Source organism: Carassius gibelio, chromosome A1 (assembly GCF_023724105.1).
Source record: "Carassius gibelio isolate Cgi1373 ecotype wild population from Czech Republic chromosome A1, carGib1.2-hapl.c, whole genome shotgun sequence".
In the NCBI taxonomy this organism is placed as follows: Eukaryota; Metazoa; Chordata; class Actinopteri; order Cypriniformes; family Cyprinidae; genus Carassius; species Carassius gibelio.
Window position 1 is genome coordinate 1,558,190 of NC_068371.1, and position 27,608 is coordinate 1,585,797.

The 27,608-nt window shown below is 37.9% G+C and overlaps 2 long non-coding RNA genes across 2 annotated transcripts in view; both read right to left on the bottom strand.

Moving 5' to 3' along the window:
- Nucleotides 1–27,608, bottom strand: part of LOC127949547 (uncharacterized) — a 157,701-nt gene that overhangs the window by 69,002 nt on the left and 61,091 nt on the right. The window lies entirely within an intron of this gene.
- Nucleotides 1,061–26,344, bottom strand: LOC127949411 (uncharacterized). The gene is made up of 3 exons (XR_008152297.1): nucleotides 25,836–26,344; nucleotides 10,794–12,342; nucleotides 1,061–1,685 (listed from the first exon to the last, which is right to left on the bottom strand). It is a non-coding gene; the product is annotated as an uncharacterized LOC127949411 (long non-coding RNA).

A 27,608-nucleotide genomic window follows, 5' to 3' on the forward strand; every position in this document is an offset into this window, starting at 1 on the left:
GCAGCAATTACGGGGCCAAGCACTCCAACGGCAAATGTAGGAGCTAAGCATGGCATGGAGCATCACACCAAATGCATTAATGAGCAATAACAGCAATTTTAGGATGATTGTAATTGAAATGGCTAAAAAAATCATAAATACTACCTCTAGTAGCATGATTTACTGGCTTATCAAAATTGACCAATAGGTGGTGCTGTTATCAAGTCAATTTGGTGTACTCTGTGTGACTTTTCAATGACACAAACAAAGTTTGGTGTCAATATGCCAAAGCATTGCAGAGATACAGCCTCAAGTGTCATTTTGGCATTGTGCCTCAAATTCGTCGCTGTGCTATGCGAAAACGGTTTTGTCTATCGATACAAAATCCATAACATTTTGTCAGTACAGTCTACAGATCATCTGAGTCAATTTTGGTGAAAATCGGACTAACGGTTGATGAGGAGTTCGAAAAAGTAGGTTTTCAACATAAATCAAAATGGCGGACAGGAAGTTCGGCTTACTCTGGCATATATGGTATCTATGTTGTCGGCATAAGCCAGGGAATATTTTGAGGCCAGTTTCATTACAATAGGCTAATGCATTAAAAAGTTACTAGCATTTTTATAAGTGTAATTATTCATAGTTAATGAATGGTTCATTACTCTTGACCAATAGGTGGCGCTGTTACCAAATTTATGTGGCATGGTCAGTGTCAGGTGGCGATGACACATACAAAGTTTGGTGCAAAAATGTCAAAGCGTTGCAGAGATACAGCCTCAAATGCATTTTGGCACCCTTCCAGCAAATTCGTTGATGCGCTAAATCAGAACCGTTTTGTATATCGACACGAAATCCATAACTTTTTGCCAGCATGGTCTGAAGATGATTCACGTCAAATTTGGTGAAAATCGGACTAACGGTCTAGGAGGAGTTCGAAAAAGTAGGTTTTCAACATTAATCAAAATGGCGGACAGGAAGTATGGCCAATTTTGGCATAATTGGTATCTATGTTCTCGGCATGACCCAAAGAATACGGCGAGACCATTTGCATTTCAATTGTCTAATTTACTCAAAAGTTATTAGCATTTTTGTGATAATTCATTATAACTCTTGACCACAAGGTGGCGCTGCCACCAAGCTTTTTGAGTACATACAGGGCATGGAGCCGAATATTTTTGTAATTATTTGCGAAACGATACGATGCTGCGTTGAAAAAATACAGCATTTTAAAACATAATTCAAAATGGCCGACGCCTAAAATGGCTGACATGGGAAATTTGCATATCATACGACTCGACATGACTCACTGAATCTAAAGAGACCAGTTGTGTGATTTTTGGCCAAACCATTCAGAAGATATAAGCCAAAATATGCATTTTTCATATCTCCTGACCACTAGGTGGCGCTGTGTCGAAACACTGCAGGTAGTCTCAGGTCATGCTTATTATAACACACACCAAGTTTGGTCTCAATATGCCAAACCGTTGCTGAGATATAGCCTCAAGTGCATTTTTGCGTGCTTTTCGTCAAATTTGTTTACGTGTCATTCGACAATGGTTGGACGAATCAACTTGAATTCCATAACTTTTTGCCAGCATGGTCTGAAGATGATCTGAGCCAATTTTCGTGGCAATCGGACTAACCGTCTAGCACGAGTTCGAAAAAGTAGGTTTTTCGAAAAATTGAAAATAGCGAAAAAACTAAACCTTGCGATTTTTGAATTTTGGGGTTCATTCGACTTGGCATGAGCCAAGGATTCAGAGGAAAAAAGAACTTCCATTTTCTGGCTTACGGTTCAAAAGTTATTAGCATACAAACATTGAAAGTTTGGACAAGTGGTGGCGCTAGAGAGTAGGAGATAGAGACTTCAAATTTGCTATAGTTAATGCTGGGACTGTCCTCTATCAGTGTGCCAAATTATACAACTTTCCCGCAATCGGTTCTATGGGCTGCCATAGACTTGCGGCGGAAGAAGAAGAAGAAGAAGAAGAATAATAATAACGCCAACGAAAACAATAGGTGCCTACGCACCTTCGGTGCTTGGCCCCTAATAACGCCAACAAACACAATAGGTGCCTTCGCACCTTCGGTGCTTGGCCCCTAATAATAACGCCAACAAACACAATAGGTGCCTTCGCACCTTCGGTGCTTGGCCCCTAATAATAACGCCAACAAACACAATAGGTGCCTTCGCACCTTCGGTGCTTGGCCCCTAAATATAGCTGCAAGCAGCAATAACGGGGCCAAGCATTCCAGCGGCAACATCAGGAGCTAAGCATATGTAGCATCAGACCAAATGCAACAATGAAATTAATAATTGCATGATTGTAATTGAAATGGCTGAAAATCGTTAATAAAAGTTCCACAGCGAGGAGCTAAGCATGGCATGGAGCATCAGACCAAATGCAACGAGTAAGAAAAGCAATTATTGGAAGAGTGTAATTGAAACAGTCAGTAAAACTCCAGTAAAATGATGCATTATCATTTTTGGAAAATAGTTGGCGCTGTAATCAAATCGCTTTGTTGTGTTCTGTGGGAGGTGACAATGTTGTGGGCAATTTCTTTCAAAATACTTACAGACCTTTAGGGCAATGAGTCGAACATGCCCACCGAGTTTCGTTCCGATCGACTTCCATTAACCTTGTCAAATAGGTGCTTAAAGTTGTTTGGCCAATGGCGGCCATGTTTTTTAAGATAAGAGAAATTCCTCATAGACACTTATGCCACATTGGGCCATACCAATTTTCAAGTTGATTGGATCAGCGGTTGCTTAGTTATAGACATTTTAGTTTTTTTTTTCATCCTGTAGCGCCACCAAGTGGCAGATATGGAAAAAAAAAATAATTTGACTAAAGTTTTTGTTCATGCATATGAGTTCTGAGTTTGGTGAAGATATCTCATTTTGTTCCCGAGTTATAGCCTTTTTCATAAAATTGGTCCACGAATTTGAATGTTTTGGGTCACCTGGTTTTTTGTTCAGTCTTGATCAAACCACTGCAGTAATATTCTCAGGACTTTCTAGATCAATAACTTTGAAAAAATATGTTGTATTTTGTCCTTTGGTTAGATAACATTTAAACAGGCCTAAAAAACAAAAGATTTCTGTTGTGAATGGCATTAAACTGCAAAAAAAAAGGGGTAATATAATCACACATACATTAGATCTGTATTTTTTCTAAACAATCATGCAAAATTTAACAGAGATTAGGTAAAAAAGAACACTGTAATATTTATAAAGCTTCAAAACCCAGTGTTGAATAAAAAATTGCAATTATAACCACTAGATGTCACCGGAAGACCACTAATGAGCTCAGTAAAGACTAAAACATTACAGTTTATGGGCTTGTTGAGGGATTCATCTAGAAAAAATGTATATTACTATTATTTAATATTACTGTTCAAGCATTTCAGATCACATTGAGTCAAAGTTTACCAATTTATTCATACAGATATATCTAATGTTTATAATTATGCCAGATTATGATTGCAATGAAACCTGAAAAATGACATAGAAGCCCATAAAAACAGAAGACTTGCAATAGGTTTTATCACCCATCATTTATTTTAATTATCTATATATATAACAAAATGTGTGCATCTGTGTGTGGGTTTAAGCATGCTTATTGAGTATTAATATACTAGTATAAACATTTCATGTTTGTGTCTGTCTGTAATTCTGTTCTATTCTTTTACTGTCAGCCATATCTAGGTTATTTAAAATCAGTGCAGTACTATTATCTAGACTGTGAAATTATACATAAATTGCGTATGCTTCTTTGGAATGAAATTAAGACAACATATAACAGTTATAAAGGTTAAAGAGACAGTGTTGTATGATAAATTGCATTTACGACCACTAGATGTCACTGGAAGACCACTAATGGGCTTTGCAGAGATATAGCCTCAGACTCATTTTGTGAAGATGCCTGACATCTGAAGCAGCGCTGTACAAAAACGGTTTCGTCTATTGACACGAAATCCATAACTTTTTGTCAGCACGGTCTGAAGATGATCTGATTCAATTTTGGTGAAAATCGGACAAACGGTTGAGGATGAGTTTAAAAAAAAAGGTTTTCAACATGAATCAAAATGGCGGACAGGAAGTTTTGCTTAATATGACATAATTGGTATGCATGTTGTCGGCATGTCCCAAGGAACATTTTGAGACATGTTTCATGATAATAGGCTAATGCAATCAAAAGTTATTAGCATTATTGGAAATGTAATAATTAGCGGTTATTGATTGGTTTATTACTCTTGACCAATAGGTGGCGCTGTGACCAAAATGATGTGGCGTGGTCAATGTGATGTGACAATGTCACATATTAAGTTTTGTGTAAATATCTCCAACCTTTGCAGAGATACAGCCTCAGATGCAGTTTGGCATCTTTCCAGCAAATTCGTTGGTACGCTAATTGAAAACGGTTACGTGTATCGACACAAATTCCATAACTTTTTGCCAGCATGGTCTGAAGATGATCCAAATCAAATTTGGTGAAAATCTGAGCAACGGTCTAGGAGGAGTTCGAAAAAGTAGGTTTTCAACATGAATCAAAATGGCGGACAGGAAATTTTGCCAAAATTGACAAATGGGGTATCGGTGTTCTCGGCATGACCCAAGGAATCTATCAACATCAGCTTTGTTACAATAGGCTAATGTATGCAAAAGTTATTAGCATTTTTCGAAAAAATCGTTATAACTATTGACCACAAGGTGGCGCTGCCCCCAATTTTTTTGTGTACATTCAGGGCATGGAGCCGGACATTTTTGTAATTATTTGCGAAACGATACGGAACTTCATTCTTAAGATACAGCAATTTACAACTAAATCCAAAATGGCCGACGCCCAAAATGGCCGAATTGGGAAAATTCGGTATCATTCGACTCGGAATGATGCACTGAATCTAAAGACACCACTTTTGTGATTTTTGGCAAAACCGTTCAGAAGTTATGAGCAAAAACATGCATTTTTCATATCTCCTGACCACTAGGGGGCACAGCGACGAAACACTGCAGGTAGTCCCAGGAAATGGTTGTTATAAGACCCACCAAGATTGGTCTCAATAGGCCAAACCGTTGCGGAGATATAGCCTCACGTTCACGTTTGCGTGCTTTTCGAAGAATTCGTTCATGAGCTATTCGGAAACGGTTTGAGAAATGAACTTGAATTCCATAACTTTTTGCCAGCATGGTCTGAAGATTATCTGATTCAATTTTCGTGACAATCGGTGCAACGGCCTAGGACGAGTTCGAAAAAGTAGGTTTTACGAACAATTGACGATAGCGAAAAAACTAAGCCTTGCGATTTTTGAATTTCGGTGTCCATTCGACTCGGCATGAGCCAAGGAATCACAGGAAAAAAGAATTTTCTTTTTGTGGCTTACGGTTCAAGAGTTATTAGCATCAAGTTTTTGAAAGTTTAGACAATTGGTGGCGCTAGAGAGTTTGAGTTAGAGACTTCAAATTTGCTACGGTTAATGTTCAGACAGTCCTCTATTAGTGTGCCAAATTATACAACTTTCCCGCAATCGGTTCTATGGGCTACCATAGACTTGGGGTGGAAGAAGAAGAATAATAATAAATATAGCTGCAAGCAGCAATCACGGGGCCAAGCATTCCAGCGGCAACATCAGGAGCTAAGCATATGTAGCATCAGACCAAATGCAACAATGAATAATGAAATTAATAATTGCATGATTGTAATTGAAATGGCTGAAAATCGTTAATAAAAGTTCCACAGCGAGGAGCTAAGCATGGCATGGAGCATCAGACCAAATGCAACGAGTAAGAAAAGCAATTATTGGAAGAGTGTAATTGAAACAGCCAGTAAAACTCCAGTAAAATGATGCATTATCATTTTTGGAAAATAGGTGGCGCTGTAATCAAATCGCTTTGTTGTGTTCTGTGGGAGGTGACAATGTTGTGGGCAATTTCTTTCAAAGTACTTACAGACCTTTAGGGCAATGAGTCGAACATGCCCACCGAGTTTCGTTCCGATCGACTTCCATTAACCTTGTCAAATAGGTGCTTAAAGTTGTTTGGCCAATGGCGGCCATGTTTTTTAAGATAAGTGAAATTCCTCATAGAGCACTTGTGCCACATTGGGCCATATCAATTTTCAAGTTGATTGGATCAACGGTTGCTTAGTTATAGCCATTTGATTTTTTTTCATCCTGTAGCGCCACCAAGTGGCAGATATGGAAAAAAAAAATAATTTGACTAAAGTTTTTGTTCATGCATATGAGTTCTGAGTTTGGTGAAGAAATCTCATTTTGTTCCCGAGTTATAGCCTTTTTCGTAATATTGGTCCACGAATTTGAATGTTTTGGGTCACCTGTTTTTTTGTTCAGTCTTGATCAAACCACTGCAATAATATTCTCTGGACTCTCTAGATCAATAATTTTCAAAAATATGTTGCATTTTGTCCTTTGGTTAGCTATAAGAGGTCATTTAGGAAAGGGCCGTGGCCACATGTAACCTAAAGCCTATAAAACTGAAACAAAAACTCAAAACTTTATGAAACTTGGTTCTAACATGTGAAAGATGACCCACCAAGCATGCAAAGTTTCATTAAGATCAGAAAATAGCTGGTGCTATAACAGTTAAAATGGCCTAAAAAACTAAAGATTTCTGTTGTGAATGGCATTAAACTGCAAAAAAAAAGGGGTAATATAATCACACATGCATTAGATCTGTATTTTTTCTAAACAATCATGCAAAATTTAACAGATATTAGGTAAAAAAGAACACTGTAATATTTATAAAGCTTCAAAACCCAGTGTTGAATAAAAAATTGCAATTATAACCACTAGATGTCACCGGAAGACCACTAATGAGCTCACTAAAGACTAAAACATTACAGTTTAGGAGCTTGTTGAGGGATCCATCTAGAAAAAATGTATATTACTATTATTTAATATTACTGTTCAAGCATTTCAGATCACATTGAGTCAAAGTTTACCAATTTATTCATACATATATATCAAATGTTTATAATTATGCCAGATTATGATTGCAATGAAACCTGAAAAATGACATAGAAGCCCATAAAAACAGAAGACTTGCAATAGGTTTTATCACCCATCATTTATTTTAATTATCTATATATATAACAAAATGTGTGCATCTGTGTGTGGGTTTAAGCATGCTTATTGAGTATTAATATACTAGTTTAAACATTTCATGTTTGTGTGTGTCTGTAATTCTGTTCTATTCTTTTAATGTCAGCCATATCTAGGTTATTTAAAATGAGTGCAGTACTATTATCTAGACTGTGAAATTATACATGAATTGCGTATGCTTCTTTGGAATGTAATTAAGACAACATATAACAGTTATAAAGGTTAAAGAGACAGTGTTGTATGATAAATTGCATTTACGACCACTAGATGTCACTGGAAGACCACTAATGGGCTTTGCAGAGATATAGCCTCAGACTCATTTTGTGAAGATGCCTGACATCTGAAGCAGCGCTGTACAAAAACGGTTTCGTCTATTGACACGAAATCCATAACTTTTTGTCAGCACGGTCTGAAGATGATCTGATTCAATTTTGGTGAAAATCAGACAAACGGTTGAGGATGAGTTTAAAAAAAAAGGTTTTCAACATGAATCAAAATGGCGGACAGGAAGTTTTGCTTAATATGACATAATTGGTATGTATGTTGTCGGCATGTCCCAAGGAACATTTTGAGACATGTTTCATGATAATAGGCTAATGCAATCAAAAGTTATTAGCATTATTGGAAATGTAATAATTAGCGGTTATTGATTGGTTTATTACTCTTGACCAATAGGTGGCGCTGTGACCAAAATGATGTGGCGTGGTCAATGTGATGTGACAATGTCACATATTAAGTTTTGTGTAAATATCTCCAACCTTTGCAGAGATACAGCCTCAGATGCAGTTTGGCATCTTTCCAGCAAATTCGTTGGTACGCTAATTGAAAACGGTTACGTGTATCGACACAAATTCCATAACTTTTTGTCAGCATGGTCTGAAGATGATCCAAATCAAATTTGGTGAAAATCTGAGCAACGGTCTAGGAGGAGTTCGAAAAAGTAGGTTTTCAACATGAATCAAAATGGCGGACAGGAAATTTTGCCAAAATTGACAAATGGGGTATCGGTGTTCTCGGCATGACCCAAGGAATCTATCAACATCAGCTTTGTTACAATAGGCTAATGTATGCAAAAGTTATTAGCATTTTTCGAAAAAATCGTTATAACTATTGACCACAAGGTGGCGCTGCCCCCAATTTTTTTGTGTACATTCAGGGCATGGAGCCGGACATTTTTGTAATTATTTGCGAAACGATACGGAACTTCATTCTTAAGATACAGCAATTTACAACTAAATCCAAAATGGCCGACGCCCAAAATGGCCGAATTAGGAAAATTCGGTATCATTCGACTCGGAATGATGCACTGAATCTAAAGACACCACTTTTGTGATTTTTGGCAAAACCGTTCAGAAGTTATGAGCAAAAACATGCATTTTTCATATCTCCTGACCACTAGGGGGCACAGCGCCGAAACACTGCAGGTAGTCCCAGGGAATGGTTGTTATAAGACCCACCAAGATTGGTCTCAATAGGCCAAACCGTTGCGGAGATATAGCCTCACGTTCACGTTTGCGTGCTTTTCGAAGAATTCGTTCATGAGCTATTCGGAAACGGTTTGAGAAATCAACTTGAATTCCATAACTTTTTGCCAGCATGGTCTGAAGATTATCTGATTCAATTTTCGTGACAATCGGTGCAACGGCCTAGGACGAGTTCGAAAAAGTAGGTTTTACGAACAATTGACGATAGCGAAAAAACTAAGCCTTGCGATTTTTGAATTTCGGTGTCCATTCGACTCGGCATGAGCCAAGGAATCACAGGAAAAAAGAATTTTCATTTTGTGGCTTACGGTTCAAGAGTTATTAGCATCAAGTTTTTGAAAGTTTAGACAATTGGTGGCGCTAGAGAGTTTGAGTTAGAGACTTCAAATTTGCTACGGTTAATGTTCAGACAGTCCTCTATTAGTGTGCCAAATTATACAACTTTCCCGCAATCGGTTCTATGGGCTACCATAGACTTGGGGTGGAAGAAGAAGAATAATAATAATAAATATAGCTGCAAGCAGCAATTACGGGGCCAAGCACTCCAACGGCAAATGTAGTAGCTAAGCATCGCATAAAGCATCACACCAAATACATTAATGAGCAATAACAGCAATTTTGGAATTATTGTATTTGAAATGGCAAAAAAAAAAAACACCAATACCACCTCTAGTAGCATGATTACTTGGTTTATCAAGCTTGACCAATAGGTGACACTGTTATAAAATCAATTTGGTGTACTCTGTGTGTCTTTTCAATGACACACACAAAGTTTGGTGTCAATATGCCAAAGCATTCCAGGGATACAGCCTCAAGTGTCATTTTCTCATTGTGCCTCAAATTCGTCGATGTGGTATGCGAAAACGGTTTTGTCTATCGACTCAAAATCCATAACTTTGAATCAGTATAGCCTGAAGATCATTTGATTCGAATTTGGTGAAAATCGGACATACGGTTGATCAGGAGTTCGAAAAAGTATGTTTTCAACATAAATCAAAATGGCGGACCGGAAGTTCAGCTTACCGTGGTATATTTGGTATCTATGTTATCGGCATAAGCCAGGGAATATTTTGAGCCCAGTTTCCTTCAAATAGGCTAATGCATTAAAAAGTTATTAGCATTTTAAAAAGTGTAATTACTCATGGTTAATGAATGGTTTATTACTCTTGACCAATAGGTGGCGCTGTTACCAAATTTATGTGGCATGGTCAGTGTGAGGTGGCGATGACACATACAAAGTTTGGTGCAAATATGTCAAAGTGTTGCAGAGATACAGCCTCAAATGCATTTTGGCACCCTTCCAGCAAATTCGTTGATGCGCTAAATGAGAACCGTTACGTATATCGACACAAAATCCATAACTTTTTGCCAGCATGGTCTGAAGATGATGCACGTCAAATTTGGTGAAAATTGGGCTAACGGTCTAGGAGGAGTTCGAAAAAGTAGGTTTTCAACATTAAGCAAAATGGCGGACAGGAAGTAAGGCCAATTTTCACATTATTGGTATCAATACTCTCGGCATGACCCACAGAATATAGCGAGACCATTTTAATTTTAATAGACTAATTTATTCAAAAGTTATTAGCATTTATGTGATATTTCATTATAACTATTGGCCACAAGGTGGCGCTGCCACCAAACTTTTTGAGTACCTTCAGGGCATGGAGCCGAATATTTTTGTAATTATTTGCGAAACGATACGATGCTGCGTTCAAAAAATACAGCATTTTAAATCATAATTCAAAATGGCCGACGCCTAAAATGGCCGACACAGGAAAATTGGATATCATTTGACTCGACATGACTCACTGAATCTAAAGAGACCAGTTGTGTGATTTTTGGCCAAACCATTCAGTAGTTATAAGCCAAAATATGCATTTTTCATATCTCCTGACCACTAGGTGGCGCTGTGTCGAAACACTGCAGGTAGTCTCAGTTCATGCTTGTTATAACACACGCCATGTTTGGTCTCAATATGACAAACCGTTGCCGGGATATAGCCTCACGTGCATGTTTGCGTGATTTTCGTCAAATTTGTTTACGTGTCATTCGACAACAGTTGGACGAATCAACTTGAATTCCATAACTTTTTGCCAGCATGGTCTGAAGATGATCTGAGCCAATTTTCGTGGCAATCGGACTAACCGTCTAGGACGAGTTCGAAAAAGTAGGTTTTTCGAATAATTGAAAATAGCGAAAAAACTAAACCTTGCGATTTTTGAATTTTGGGGTTCATTCGACTTGGCATGAGCCAAGGATTCAGAGGAAAAAAGAATTTCCATTTTCTGGCTTACGGTTCAAAAGTTATTAGCATACAAACATTGAAAGTTTGGACAAGTGGTGGCGCTAGAGAGTAGGAGATAGAGACTTCAAATTTGCTATAGTTAATGTTGGGACTGTCCTCTATCAGTGTGCCAAATTATACAACTTTCCCGCAATCGGTTCTATGGGCTGCCATAGACTTGCGGCGGAAGAAGAAGAAGAAGAAGAAGAAGAAGAATAATAATAACGCCAACGATTACAATAGGTGCCTACGCACCTTCGGTGCTTGGCCCCTAATAACGCCAACAAACACAATAGGTGCCTTCGCACCTTCGGTGCTTGGCCCCTAAATATAGCTGCAAGCAGCAATTACGGGGCCAAGCACTCCAACGGCAAATGTAGTAGCTAAGCATCGCATAAAGCATCACACCAAATACATTAATGAGCAATAACAGCAATTTTGGAATTATTGTATTTGAAATGGCAAAAAAAAAAAAACACCAATACCACCTCTAGTAGCATGATTACTTGGTTTATCAAGCTTGACCAATAGGTGACACTGTTATAAAATCAATTTGGTGTACTCTGTGTGTCTTTTCAATGACACACACAAAGTTTGGTGTCAATATGCCAAAGCATTCCAGGGATACAGCCTCAAGTGTCATTTTCTCATTGTGCCTCAAATTCGTCGATGTGGTATGCGAAAACGGTTTTGTCTATCGACTCAAAATCCATAACTTTGAATCAGTATAGCCTGAAGATCATTTGATTCGAATTTGATGAAAATCGGACATACGGTTGATCAGGAGTTCGAAAAAGTATGTTTTCAACATAAATCAAAATGGCGGACCGGAAGTTCAGCTTACCGTGGTATATTTGGTATCTATGTTATCGGCATAAGCCAGGGAATATTTTGAGCCCAGTTTCCTTCAAATAGGCTAATGCATTAAAAAGTTATTAGCATTTTAAAAAGTGTAATTACTCATGGTTAATGAATGGTTTATTACTCTTGACCAATAGGTGGCGCTGTTACCAAATTTATGTGGCATGGTCAGTGTGAGGTGGCGATGACACATACAAAGTTTGGTGCAAATATGTCAAAGTGTTGCAGAGATACAGCCTCAAATGCATTTTGGCACCCTTCCAGCAAATTCGTTGATGCGCTAAATGAGAACCGTTACGTATATCGACACAAAATCCATAACTTTTTGCCAGCATGGTCTGAAGATGATGCACGTCAAATTTGGTGAAAATTGGGCTAACGGTCTAGGAGGAGTTCGAAAAAGTAGGTTTTCAACATTAAGCAAAATGGCGGACAGGAAGTAAGGCCAATTTTCACATTATTGGTATCAATACTCTCGGCATGACCCACAGAATATAGCGAGATCATTTTAATTTTAATAGACTAATTTATTCAAAAGTTATTAGCATTTATGTGATATTTCATTATAACTATTGGCCACAAGGTGGCGCTGCCACCAAACTTTTTGAGTACCTTCAGGGCATGGAGCCGAATATTTTTGTAATTTTTTGCGAAACGATACGATGCTGCGTTCAAAAAATACAGCATTTTAAATCATAATTCAAAATGGCCGACGCCTAAAATGGCCGACACAGGAAAATTGGATATCATTTGACTCGACATGACTCACTGAATCTAAAGAGACCAGTTGTGTGATTTTTGGCCAAACCATTCAGTAGTTATAAGCCAAAATATGCATTTTTCATATCTCCTGACCACTAGGTGGCGCTGTGTCGAAACACTGCAGGTAGTCTCAGTTCATGCTTGTTATAACACACGCCAAGTTTGGTCTCAATATGACAAACCGTTGCCGGGATATAGCCTCACGTGCATGTTTGCGTGCTTTTCGTCAAATTTGTTTACGTGTCATTCGACAACAGTTGGACGAATCAACTTGAATTCCATAACTTTTTGCCAGCATGGTCTGAAGATGATCTGAGCCAATTTTCGTGGCAATCGGACTAACCGTCTAGGACGAGTTCGAAAAAGTAGGTTTTTCGAATAATTGAAAATAGCGAAAAAACTAAACCTTGCGATTTTTGAATTTTGGGGTTCATTCGACTTGGCATGAGCCAAGGATTCAGAGGAAAAAAGAATTTCCATTTTCTGGCTTACGGTTCAAAAGTTATTAGCATACAAACATTGAAAGTTTGGACAAGTGGTGGCGCTAGAGAGTAGGAGATAGAGACTTCAAATTTGCTATAGTTAATGTTGGGACTGTCCTCTATCAGTGTGCCAAATTATACAACTTTCCCGCAATCGGTTCTATGGGCTGCCATAGACTTGCGGCGGAAGAAGAAGAAGAAGAAGAAGAAGAAGAAGAAGAAGAAGAAGAATAATAATAACGCCAACGATTACAATAGGTGCCTACGCACCTTCGGTGCTTGGCCCCTAAATATAGCTGCAAGCAGCAATTACGGGGCCAAGCACTCCAACGGCAAATGTAGTAGCTAAGCATCGCATAAAGCATCACACCAAATACATTAATGAGCAATAACAGCAATTTTGGAATTACTGTATTTGAAATGGCAAAAAAAAAAAACACCAATACCACCTCTAGTAGCATGATTACTTGGTTTATCAAGCTTGACCAATAGGTGACACTGTTATAAAATCAATTTGGTGTACTCTGTGTGACTTTTCAATGACACACACAAAGTTTGGTGTCAATATGCCAAAGCATTCCAGGGATACAGCCTCAAGTGTCATTTTCTCATTGTGCCTCAAATTCGTCGATGTGGTATGCGAAAACGGTTTTGTCTATCGACTCAAAATCCATAACTTTGAATCAGTATAGCCTGAAGATCATTTGATTCGAATTTGGTGAAAATCGGACATACGGTTGATCAGGAGTTCGAAAAAGTATGTTTTCAACATAAATCAAAATGGCGGACCGGAAGTTCAGCTTACCGTGGTATATTTGGTATCTATGTTATCGGCATAAGCCAGGGAATATTTTGAGCCCAGTTTCCTTCAAATAGGCTAATGCATTAAAAAGTTATTAGCATTTTAAAAAGTGTAATTACTCATGGTTAATGAATGGTTTATTACTCTTGACCAATAGGTGGCGCTGTTACCAAATTTATGTGGCATGGTCAGTGTGAGGTGGCGATGACACATACAAAGTTTGGTGCAAATATGTCAAAGTGTTGCAGAGATACAGCCTCAAATGCATTTTGGCACCCTTCCAGCAAATTCGTTGATGCGCTAAATGAGAACCGTTACGTATATCGACACAAAATCCATAACTTTTTGCCAGCATGGTCTGAAGATGATTCACGTCAAATTTGGTGAAAATTGGGCTAACGGTCTAGGAGGAGTTCGAAAAAGTAGGTTTTCAACATTAAGCAAAATGGCGGACAGGAAGTAAGGCCAATTTTCACATTATTGGTATCAATACTCTCGGCATGACCCACAGAATATAGCGAGACCATTTTAATTTTAATAGACTAATTTATTCAAAAGTTATTAGCATTTATGTGATATTTCATTATAACTATTGGCCACAAGGTGGCGCTGCCACCAAACTTTTTGAGTACCTTCAGGGCATGGAGCCGAATATTTTTGTAATTATTTGCGAAACGATACGATGCTGCGTTCAAAAAATACAGCATTTTAAATCATAATTCAAAATGGCCGACGCCTAAAATGGCCGACACAGGAAAATTGGATATCATTTGACTCGACATGACTCACTGAATCTAAAGAGACCAGTTGTGTGATTTTTGGCCAAACCATTCAGTAGTTATAAGCCAAAATATGCATTTTTCATATCTCCTGACCACTAGGTGGCGCTGTGTCGAAACACTGCAGGTAGTCTCAGTTCATGCTTGTTATAACACACGCCAAGTTTGGTCTCAATATGACAAACCGTTGCCAGGATATAGCCTCACGTGCATGTTTGCGTGCTTTTCGTCAAATTTGTTTACGTGTCATTCGACAACAGTTGGACGAATCAACTTGAATTCCATAACTTTTTGCCAGCATGGTCTGAAGATGATCTGAGCCAATTTTCGTGGCAATCGGACTAACCGTCTAGGACGAGTTCGAAAAAGTAGGTTTTTCGAATAATTGAAAATAGCGAAAAAACTAAACCTTGCGATTTTTGAATTTTGGGGTTCATTCGACTTGGCATGAGCCAAGGATTCAGAGGAAAAAAGAATTTCCATTTTCTGGCTTACGGTTCAAAAGTTATTAGCATACAAACATTGAAAGTTTGGACAAGTGGTGGCGCTAGAGAGTAGGAGATAGAGACTTCAAATTTGCTATAGTTAATGTTGGGACTGTCCTCTATCAGTGTGCCAAATTATACAACTTTCCCGCAATCGGTTCTATGGGCTGCCATAGACTTGCGGCGGAAGAAGAAGAATAATAATAACGCCAACGATTACAATAGGTGCCTACGCACCTTCGGTGCTTGGCCCCTAAATATAGCTGCAAGCAGCAATTACGGGGCCAAGCACTCCAACGGCAAATGTAGGAGCTAAGCATGGCATGAAGCATCACACCAAATACATTAATGAGCAATAACAGTAATTTTGGAATTATTGTAATTGAAATGGCAAAAAAAAAAATCATAATACCACCTCTAGTAGCATGATTACTTGGCTTATAAAGTTTGACCAATAGGTGGCACTGTTATGAAATCAATTTGGTGTACTCTGTTTGACTTTTCAATGACACACACAAAGTTTGGTGTTAATATGCCACAGCATTCCAGAGATGCAGCCTCAAGTGTCATTTTGTCATTGTGTTTCAACTTCGTCGCTTTGGTATGCGAAAACGGTTTTGTCTATCGACACAAAATCCATAACTTTGTGTCAACATAGTCTGAAGATCATCTGATTCGAATTTGGTGAAAATTGGACATACGGTTCATGAGGAGTTCGAAAAAGTAGGTTTTCCACATAAATCAAAATGGTGGACCGGAACTTCAGTAAACACTGGCATATTTGGTATCTATGTTATCGGCATAAGCCAGGGAATATTTTGAGCCCAGTTTCGTTGCAATAGGCTAATGGACTAAAAAGTTATTAGCATTTTAAAAAGTGTAATTACTCATGGTTAATGAATGGTTTATTACTCTTGACCAATAGGTGGCGCTGTTACCAAATTTATGTGGCATGGTCAGTGTGAGGTGGCGATGACACATACAAAGTTTGGTGCAAATATGTCAAAGTGTTGCAGAGATACAGCCTCAAATGCATTTTGGCACCCTTCCAGCAAGTTCGTTGATGCGCTTAATGAGAACCGTTACGTATATCGACACAAAATCCATAACTTTTTGCCAGCATGGTCTGAAGATGATTCACGTCAAATTTGGTGAAAATTGGGCTAACGGTCTAGGAGGAGTTCGAAAAAGTAGGTTTTCAACATTAAGCAAAATGGCGGACAGGAAGTAAGGCCAATTTTCACATTATTGGTATCAATACTCTCGGCATGACCCACAGAATATAGCGAGACCATTTTAATTTTAATAGACTAATTTATTCAAAAGTTATTAGCATTTATGTGATATTTCATTATAACTATTGGCCACAAGGTGGCGCTGCCACCAAACTTTTTGAGTACCTTCAGGGCATGGAGCCGAATATTTTTGTAATTATTTGCGAAACGATACGATGCTGCGTTCAAAAAATACAGCATTTTAAATCATAATTCAAAATGGCCGACGCCTAAAATGGCCGACACAGGAAAATTGGATATCATTTGACTCGACATGACTCACTGAATCTAAAGAGACCAGTTGTGTGATTTTTGGCCAAACCATTCAGTAGTTATAAGCCAAAATATGCATTTTTCATATCTCCTGACCACTAGGTGGCGCTGTGTCGAAACACTGCAGGTAGTCTCAGTTCATGCTTGTTATAACACACGCCAAGTTTGGTCTCAATATGACAAACCGTTGCCGGGATATAGCCTCACGTGCATGTTTGCGTGCTTTTCGTCAAATTTGTTTACGTGTCATTCGACAACAGTTTGGACGAATCAACTTGAATTCCATAACTTTTTGCCAGCATGGTCTGAAGATGATCTGAGCCAATTTTCGTGGCAATCGGACTAACCGTCTAGGACGAGTTCGAAAAAGTAGGTTTTTCGAATAATTGAAAATAGCGAAAAAACTAAACCTTGCGATTTTTGAATTTTGGGGTTCATTCGACTTGGCATGAGCCAAGGATTCAGAGGAAAAAAGAATTTCCATTTTCTGGCTTACGGTTCAAAAGTTATTAGCATACAAACATTGAAAGTTTGGACAAGTGGTGGCGCTAGAGAGTAGGAGATAGAGACTTCAAATTTGCTATAGTTAATGTTGGGACTGTCCTCTATCAGTGTGCCAAATTATACAACTTTCCCGCAATCGGTTCTATGGGCTGCCATAGACTTGCGGCGGAAGAAGAAGAAGAAGAATAAATATAGCTGCAAGCAGCAATCACGGGGCCAAGCATTCCAGCGGCAACATCAGGAGCTAAGCAGACCAAATGCAACAATGAATAAAGAAATTAATAATTGCATGATTGTAATTGAAATGGCTGAAAATCGTTAATAAAAGTTCCACAGCGAGGAGCTAAGCATGGCATGGAGCATCAGACCAAATGCAACGAGTAAGAAAAGCAATTATTGGAAGAGTGTAATTGAAACAGCCAGTAAAACTCCAGTAAAATGATGCATTATCATTTTTGGAAAATAGGTGGCGCTGTAATCAAATCGCTTTGTTGTGTTCTGTGGGAGGTGACAATGTTGTGGGCAATTTCTTTCAAAATACTTACAGACCTTTAGGGCAATGAGTCGAACATGCCCACCGAGTTTCGTTCCGATCGACTTCCATTAACCTTGTCAAATAGGTGCTTAAAGTTGTTTGGCCAATGGCGGCCATGTTTTTTAAGATAAGTGAAATTCCTCATAGAGCACTTGTGCCACATTGGGCCATATCAATTTTCAAGTTGATTGGATCAACGGTTGCTTAGTTATAGCCATTTGATTTTTTTTCATCCTGTAGCGCCACCAAGTGGCAGATATGGAAAAAAAATAATAATTTGACTAAAGTTTTTGTTCATGCATATGAGTTCTGAGTTTGGTGAAGATATCTCATTTTGTTCCCGAGTTATAGCCTTTTTCGTAAAATTGGTCCACGAATTTGAATGTTTTGGGTCACCTGGTTTTTTGTTCAGTCTTGATCAAACCACTGCAATAATATTCTCTGGACTCTCTAGATCAATAATTTTCAAAAATGTGTTGCATTTTGTCCTTTGGTTAGCTATAAGAGGTCATTTAGGAAAGGGCCGTGGCCACATGTAACCTAAAGCCTATAAAACTGAAACAAAAACTCAAAACTTTATGAAACTTGGTTATAACATGTGAAAGATGACCCACCAAGCATGCAAAGTTTCATTAAGATCAGAAAATAGCTGGTGCTATAACAGTTAAACAGGCCTAAAAAACAAAAGATTTCTGTTGTGAATGGCATTAAACTGCAAAAAAAAAAAGGGGTAATATAATCACACATGCATTAGATCTGTATTTTTTCTAAACAATCATGCAAAATTTAACAGAGATTAGGTAAAAAAGAACACTGTAATATTTATAAAGCTTCAAAACCCAGTGTTGAATAAAAAATTGCAATTATAACCACTAGATGTCACCGGAAGACCACTAATGAGCTCACTAAAGACTAAAACATTTCAGTTTATGGGCTTGTTGAGGGATTCATCTAGAAAAAATGTATATTACTATTATTTAATATTACTGTTCAAGCATTTCAGATCACATTGAGTCAAAGTTTACCAATTTATTCATACAGATATATCTAATGTTTATAATTATGCCAGATTATGATTGCAATGAAACCTGAAAAATGACATAGAAGCCCATAAAAACAGAAGACTTGCAATAGGTTTTATCACCCATCATTTATTTTAATTATCTATATATATAACAAAATGTGTGCATCTGTGTGTGGGTTTAAGCATGCTTATTGAGTATTAATATAGTAGTTTAAACATTTCATGTTTGTGTGTGTCTGTAATTCTGTTCTATTCTTTTACTGTCAGCCATATCTAGGTTATTTAAAATCAGTGCAGTACTATTATCTAGACTGTGAAATTATACATAAATTGCGTATGCTTCTTTGGAATGAAATTAAGACAACATATAACAGTTATAAAGGTTAAAGAGACAGTGTTGTATGATAAATTGCATTTACGACCACTAGATGTCACTGGAAGACCACTAATGGGCTCACTAAAGACTAAAACATTACAGTTCATTGTCTCGATGATTGATTCATCTAGAAAAATATATATTACTATTATTTAATATTACTGTTCAAGCATTTAAGATCACATTGAGTGAAAGTTCAACCATTTATTCATACATGTATATCAAATGTTTACTATTATGTTAGAATATGAATGCAATGAAACCTGACATAGAAATGTAAGAAAAGAAGTCTTTCTGTGAGTTGTGTGTCACCTATAATTTATTTCAAATATCTACATATAACAAAATGTGTGGGCATGTACTTCTCTCTCTCTGTGTGTGTGTGTGTGTGTAATCATGCTTATTGATTATTCATATAATAGTTGAACCATTTCATTTCTGTGTGTGAGTGTCTGTGAGCCTATTCTCCATGTTAGACAATGGCACACACAAGTTTGGCTTAATTACAACAAAGCTTTGCAGAGATATAGCCTCAGACTCATTTTGTGAAGATGCCTGACATCTGAAGCAGCGCTGTACAAAAACGGTTTCGTCTATTGACACGAAATCCATAACTTTTTGTCGGCACGGTCTGAAGATGATCTGATTCAATTTTGGTGAAAATCAGACAAACGGTTGAGGATGAGTTTAAAAAAAAAGGTTTTCAACATGAATCAAAATGGCGGACAGGAAGTTTTGCTTAATATGACATAATTGGTATGTATGTTGTCGGCATGTCCCAAGGAACATTTTGAGACATGTTTCATGATAATAGGCTAATGCAATCAAAAGTTATTAGCATTATTGGAAATGTAATAATTAGCGGTTATTGATTGGTTTATTACTCTTGACCAATAGGTGGCGCTGTGACCAAAATGATGTGGCGTGGTCAATGTGATGTGACAATTTCACATATTAAGTTTTGTGTAAATATCTCCAACCTTTGCAGAGATACAGCCTCAGATGCAGTTTGGCATCTTTCCAGCAAATTCGTTGGTACGCTAATTGAAAACGGTTACGTGTATCGACACAAATTCCATAACTTTTTGCCAGCATGGTCTGAAGATGATCCAAATCAAATTTGGTGAAAATCTGAGCAACGGTCTAGGAGGAGTTCGAAAAAGTAGGTTTTCAACATGAATCAAAATGGCGGACAGGAAATTTTGCCAAAATTGACAAATGGGGTATCGGTGTTCTCGGCATGACCCAAGGAATCTATCAACATCAGCTTTGTTACAATAGGCTAATGTATGCAAAAGTTATTAGCATTTTTCGAAAAAATCGTTATAACTATTGACCACAAGGTGGCGCTGCCCCCAATTTTTTTGTGTACATTCAGGGCATGGAGCCGGACATTTTTGTAATTATTTGCGAAACGATACGGAACTTCATTCTTAAGATACAGCAATTTACAACTAAATCCAAAATGGCCGACGCCCAAAATGGCCGAATTGGGAAAATTCGGTATCATTCGACTCGGAATGATGCACTGAATCTAAAGACACCACTTTTGTGATTTTTGGCAAAACCGTTCAGAAGTTATGAGCAAAAACATGCATTTTTCATATCTCCTGACCACTAGGGGGCACAGCGCCGAAACACTGCAGGTAGTCCCAGGGAATGGTTGTTATAAGACCCACCAAGATTGGTCTCAATAGGCCAAACCGTTGCGGAGATATAGCCTCACGTTCACGTTTGCGTGCTTTTCGAAGAATTCGTTCATGAGCTATTCGGAAACGGTTTGAGAAATCAACTTGAATTCCATAACTTTTTGCCAGCATGGTCTGAAGATTATCTGATTCAATTTTCGTGACAATCGGTGCAACGGCCTAGGACGAGTTCGAAAAAGTAGGTTTTACGAACAATTGACGATAGCGAAAAAACTAAGCCTTGCGATTTTTGAATTTCGGTGTCCATTCGACTCGGCATGAGCCAAGGAATCACAGGAAAAAAGAATTTTCATTTTGTGGCTTACGGTTCAAGAGTTATTAGCATCAAGTTTTTGAAAGTTTAGACAATTGGTGGCGCTAGAGAGTTTGAGTTAGAGACTTCAAATTTGCTACGGTTAATGTTCAGACAGTCCTCTATTAGTGTGCCAAATTATACAACTTTCCCGCAATCGGTTCTATGGGCTACCATAGACTTGGGGTGGAAGAAGAAGAAGAATAATAATAACGCCAACAAACACAATAGGTGCCTTCGCACCTTCGGTGCTTGGCCCCTAAATATAGCTGCAAGCAGCAATAACGGGGCCAAGCACTACAGAAGCAAGCTTCAGACGAATGGCAGGAATGAGTAATTAAGACAGTTTTAAGATTATTTTAGGCAAAATGGCTTGAAAACAATAAACACAACAACTAGTAATAGGATTTATTTGCTTATCACGTGTAACCAATAGGTGGCGCTGTTACCAAATTAGTTTGGAATGGTCAGTGTGAGGTGACGATGACACATACAAAGTTTGGTGCAAATATGTCAAAGCTTTGCAGAGATACAGCCTCAAATGAATGTTGGCATAATTCCAGCAAATTCGTTGATGCGCTAAATGAGAACCGTTTCGTATATCGACATGAAATACATAACATTTTGCCAGGAATGTCTGAAGATGATCCACGTCAAATTTGGTGAAAATCTTACTAACAGTCTAGGAGGAGTTCGAAAAAGTAGGTTTTCAACATTAATCAAAATGGCGGACAGTAAGTTCAGCCAAATAAGGAAAACTTGGTATCTATGTTCTCGGCTCAAGGAATCTATTAAGACCAGCGTCATGTCAATAGCCAGATTTATACAATAGTTATTAGCCTTTATGTAAATTGAGTTATAACTTTTGACCACTAGGACCACTAGATATTTTGAGTACCTTCAGGGGATGGTGTTGTTGGCACATTCTGAGTTTCGGAATATAACACCAATGGCATTTGTTTAGTATAGCCTTTTATTTCACATAAGTGTATTCAAGTCAATGGGAATTTCATGTTTTGTTCTATTATAGCGCCACCAAGAGGCTCAGTCCCACCATTTTTTTTATGTGTCATCAGAGTGAGCCCATACATATGCGTGTCAATTTTGGTGAAAATATATCAATGCACTTCAGAGTTATAGACATTTAAATGAAAAAATACATAAAAATTGACTGACTCTTGACTTTGATTGAATATTACTACCCCTTACTATCAATATTTTTGCATTTGGGCATTGACATATGGCTATCGACCTATGTTTCATGCTTATTGAGTATTAATATACTAGTTTAAACATTTCATGTTTGTGTGTGTCTGTAATTCTGTTCTATTCTTTTACTGTCAGCCATATCTAGGTTATTTAAAATCAGTGCAGTACTATTATCTAGACTGTGAAATTATACATAAATTGCGTATGCTTCTTTGGAATGAAATTAAGACAACATATAACAGTTATAAAGGTTAAAGAGACAGTGTTGTATGATAAATTGCATTTACGACCACTAGATGTCACTGGAAGACCACTAATGGGCTCACTAAAGACTAAAACATTACAGTTCATTGTCTCGATGATTGATTCATCTAGAAAAATATATATTACTATTATTTAATATTACTGTTCAAGCATTTAAGATCACATTGAGTGAAAGTTCAACAATTTATTCATACATGTATATCAAATGTTTACTATTATGTCATAATATGAATGCAATGAAACCTGACATAGAAATGTAAGAAAAGAAGTCTTTCTGTGAGTTGTGTGTCACCTATAATTTATTTCAAATATCTACATACAACAAAATGTGTGGGCATGTACTTCTCTCTGTGTGTGTGTGTGTGTGTATAATCATGCTTATTGATTATTCATATAATAGTTGAACCATTTCATTTCTGTGTGTGAGTGTCTGTGAGCCTATTCTCCATGTTAGACAATGGCACACACAAGTTTGGCTTAATTACAACAAAGCTTTGCAGAGATATAGCCTCAGACTCATTTTGTGAAGATGCCTGACATCTGAAGCAGCGCTGTACAAAAACGGTTTCGTCTATTGACACGAAATCCATAACTTTTTGTCAGCACGGTCTGAAGATGATCTGATTCAATTTTGGTGAAAATCAGACAAACGGTTGAGGATGAGTTTAAAAAAAAAGGTTTTCAACATGAATCAAAATGGCGGACAGGAAGTTTTGCTTAATATGACATAATTGGTATGTATGTTGTCGGCATGTCCCAAGGAACATTTTGAGACATGTTTCATGATAATAGGCTAATGCAATCAAAAGTTATTAGCATTATTGGAAATGTAATAATTAGCGGTTATTGATTGGTTTATTACTCTTGACCAATAGGTGGTGCTGTGACCAAAATGATGTGGCGTGGTCAATGTGATGTGACAATGTCACATATTAAGTTTTGTGTAAATATCTCCAACCTTTGCAGAGATACAGCCTCAGATGCAGTTTGGCATCTTTCCAGCAAATTCGTTGGTACGCTAATTGAAAACGGTTACGTGTATCGACACAAATTCCATAACTTTTAGCCAGCATGGTCTGAAGATGATCCAAATCAAATTTGGTGAAAATCTGAGCAACGGTCTAGGAAGAGTTCGAAAAAGTAGGTTTTCAACATGAATCAAAATGGCGGACAGGAAATTTTGCCAAAATTGACAAATGGGGTATCGGTGTTCTCGGCATGACCCAAGGAATCTATCAACATCAGTTTTGTTACAATAGGCTAATGTATGCAAAAGTTATTAGCATTTTTCGAAAAATCGTTATAACTGTTGACCACAAGGTGGCGCTGCCCCCAATTTTTTTGTGTACATTCAGGGCATGGAGCCGGACATTTTTGTAATTATTTGCGAAACGATACGGAACTTCATTCTTAAGATACAGCAATTTACAACTAAATTCAAAATGGCCGACGCCCAAAATGGCCGAATTGGGAAAATTCGGTATCATTCGACTCGGAATGATGCACTGAATCTAAAGACACCACTTTTGTGATTTTTGGCAAAACCGTTCAGAAGTTATGAGCAAAAACATGCATTTTTCATATCTCCTGACCACTAGGGGGCACAGCGCCGAAACACTGCAGGTAGTCCCAGGGAATGGTTGTTATAAGACCCACCAAGATTGGTCTCAATAGGCCAAACCGTTGCGGAGATATAGCCTCACGTTCACGTTTGCGTGCTTTTTGAAGAATTCGTTCATGAGCTATTCGGAAACGGTTTGAGAAATCAACTTGAATTCCATAACTTTTTGCCAGCATGGTCTGAAGATTATCTGATTCAATTTTCGTGACAATCGGTGCAACGGCCTAGGACGAGTTCGAAAAAGTAGGTTTTACGAACAATTGACGATAGCGAAAAAACTAAACCTTGCGATTTTTGAATTTCGGTGTCCATTCGACTCGGCATGAGCCAAGGAATCACAGGAAAAAAGAATTTTCATTTTGTGGCTTACGGTTCAAGAGTTATTAGCATCAAGTTTTTGAAAGTTTAGACAATTGGTGGCGCTAGAGAGTTTGAGTTAGAGACTTCAAATTTGCTACGGTTAATGTTCAGACAGTCCTCTATTAGTGTGCCAAATTATACAACTTTCCCGAAATCGGTTCTATGGGCTACCATAGACTTGGGGTGGAAGAAGAAGAGGAAGAATAATAAATATAGCTGCAAGCAGCAATTACGGGGCCAAGCACTCCAACGGCAAATGTAGTAGCTAAGCATCGCATAAAGCATCACACCAAATACATTAATGAGTAATAACAGCAATTTTGGAATTACTGTATTTGAAATGGCAAAAAAAAAAAACACCAATACCACCTCTAGTAGCATGATTACTTGGTTTATCAAGCTTGACCAATAGGTGACACTGTTATAAAATCAATTTGGTGTACTCTGTGTGACTTTTCAATGACACACACAAAGTTTGGTGTCAATATGCCAAAGCATTCCAGGGATACAGCCTCAAGTGTCATTTTCTCATTGTGCCTCAAATTCGTCGATGTGGTATGCGAAAACGGTTTTGTCTATCGACTCAAAATCCATAACTTTGAATCAGTATAGCCTGAAGATCATTTGATTCGAATTTGGTGAAAATCGGACATACGGTTGATCAGGAGTTCGAAAAAGTATGTTTTCAACATAAATCAAAATGGCGGACCGGAAGTTCAGCTTACCGTGGTATATTTGGTATCTATGTTATCGGCATAAGCCAGGGAATATTTTGAGCCCAGTTTCCTTCAAATAGGCTAATGCATTAAAAAGTTATTAGCATTTTAAAAAGTGTAATTACTCATGGTTAATGAATGGTTTATTACTCTTGACCAATAGGTGGCGCTGTTACCAAATTTATGTGGCATGGTCAGTGTGAGGTGGCGATGACACATACAAAGTTTGGTGCAAATATGTCAAAGTGTTGCAGAGATACAGCCTCAAATGCATTTTGGCACCCTTCCAGCAAATTCGTTGATGCGCTAAATGAGAACCGTTACGTATATCGACACAAAATCCATAACTTTTTGCCAGCATGGTCTGAAGATGATTCACGTCAAATTTGGTGAAAATTGGGCTAACGGTCTAGGAGGAGTTCGAAAAAGTAGGTTTTCAACATTAAGCAAAATGGCGGACAGGAAGTAAGGCCAATTTTCACATTATTGGTATCAATACTCTCGGCATGACCCACAGAATATAGCGAGACCATTTTAATTTTAATAGACTAATTTATTCAAAAGTTATTAGCATTTATGTGATATTTCATTATAACTATTGGCCACAAGGAGGCGCTGCCACCAAACTTTTTGAGTACCTTCAGGGCATGGAGCCGAATATTTTTGTAATTATTTGCGAAACGATACGATGCTGCGTTCAAAAAATACAGCATTTTAAATCATAATTCAAAATGGCCGACGCCTAAAATGGCCGACACAGGAAAATTGGATATCATTTGACTCGACATGACTCACTGAATCTAAAGAGACCAGTTGTGTGATTTTTGGCCAAACCATTCAGTAGTTATAAGCCAAAATATGCATTTTTCATATCTCCTGACCACTAGGTGGCGCTGTGTCGAAACACTGCAGGTAGTCTCAGGTCATGCTTGTTATAACACACGCCAAGTTTGGTCTCAATATGACAAACCGTTGCCGGGATATAGCCTCACGTGCATGTTTGCGTGCTTTTCGTCAAATTTGTTTACGTGTCATTCGACAACAGTTGGACGAATCAACTTGAATTCCATAACTTTTTGCCAGCATGGTCTGAAGATGATCTGAGCCAATTTTCGTGGCAATCGGACTAACCGTCTAGGACGAGTTCGAAAAATTAGGTTTTTCGAATAATTGAAAATAGCGAAAAAACTAAACATTGCGATTTTTGAATTTTGGGGCTCATTCGACTTGGCATGAGCCAAGGATTCAGAGGAAAAAAGAATTTCCATTTTCTGGCTTACGGTTCAAAAGTTATTCGCATACAAACATTGAAAGTTTGGACAAGTGGTGGCGCTAGAGAGTAGGAGATAGAGACTTCAAATTTGCTATAGTTAATGTTGGGACTGTCCTCTATCAGTGTGCCAAATTATACAACTTTCCCGCAATCGGTTCTATGGGCTACCATAGACTTGGGGTGGAAGAAGAAGAATAATAATAATAAATATAGCTGCAAGCAGCAATTACGGGGCCAAGCACTCCAACGGCAAATGTAGTAGCTAAGCATCGCATAAAGCATCACACCAAATACATTAATGAGCAATAACAGCAATTTTGGAATTATTGTATTTGAAATGGCAAAAAAAAAAAAACACCAATACCACCTCTAGTAGCATGATTACTTGGTTTATCAAGCTTGACCAATAGGTGACACTGTTATAAAATCAATTTGGTGTACTCTGTGTGTCTTTTCAATGACACACACAAAGTTTGGTGTCAATATGCCAAAGCATTCCAGGGATACAGCCTCAAGTGTCATTTTCTCATTGTGCCTCAAATTCGTCGATGTGGTATGCGAAAACGGTTTTGTCTATCGACTCAAAATCCATAACTTTGAATCAGTATAGCCTGAAGATCATTTGATTCGAATTTGGTGAAAATCGGACATACGGTTGATCAGGAGTTCGAAAAAGTATGTTTTCAACATAAATCAAAATGGCGGACCGGAAGTTCAGCTTACCGTGGTATATTTGGTATCTATGTTATCGGCATAAGCCAGGGAATATTTTGAGCCCAGTTTCCTTCAAATAGGCTAATGCATTAAAAAGTTATTAGCATTTTAAAAAGTGTAATTACTCATGGTTAATGAATGGTTTATTACTCTTGACCAATAGGTGGCGCTGTTACCAAATTTATGTGGCATGGTCAGTGTGAGGTGGCGATGACACATACAAAGTTTGGTGCAAATATGTCAAAGTGTTGCAGAGATACAGCCTCAAATGCATTTTGGCACCCTTCCAGCAAATTCGTTGATGCGCTAAATGAGAACCGTTACGTATATCGACACAAAATCCATAACTTTTTGCCAGCATGGTCTGAAGATGATTCACGTCAAATTTGGTGAAAATTGGGCTAACGGTCTAGGAGGAGTTCGA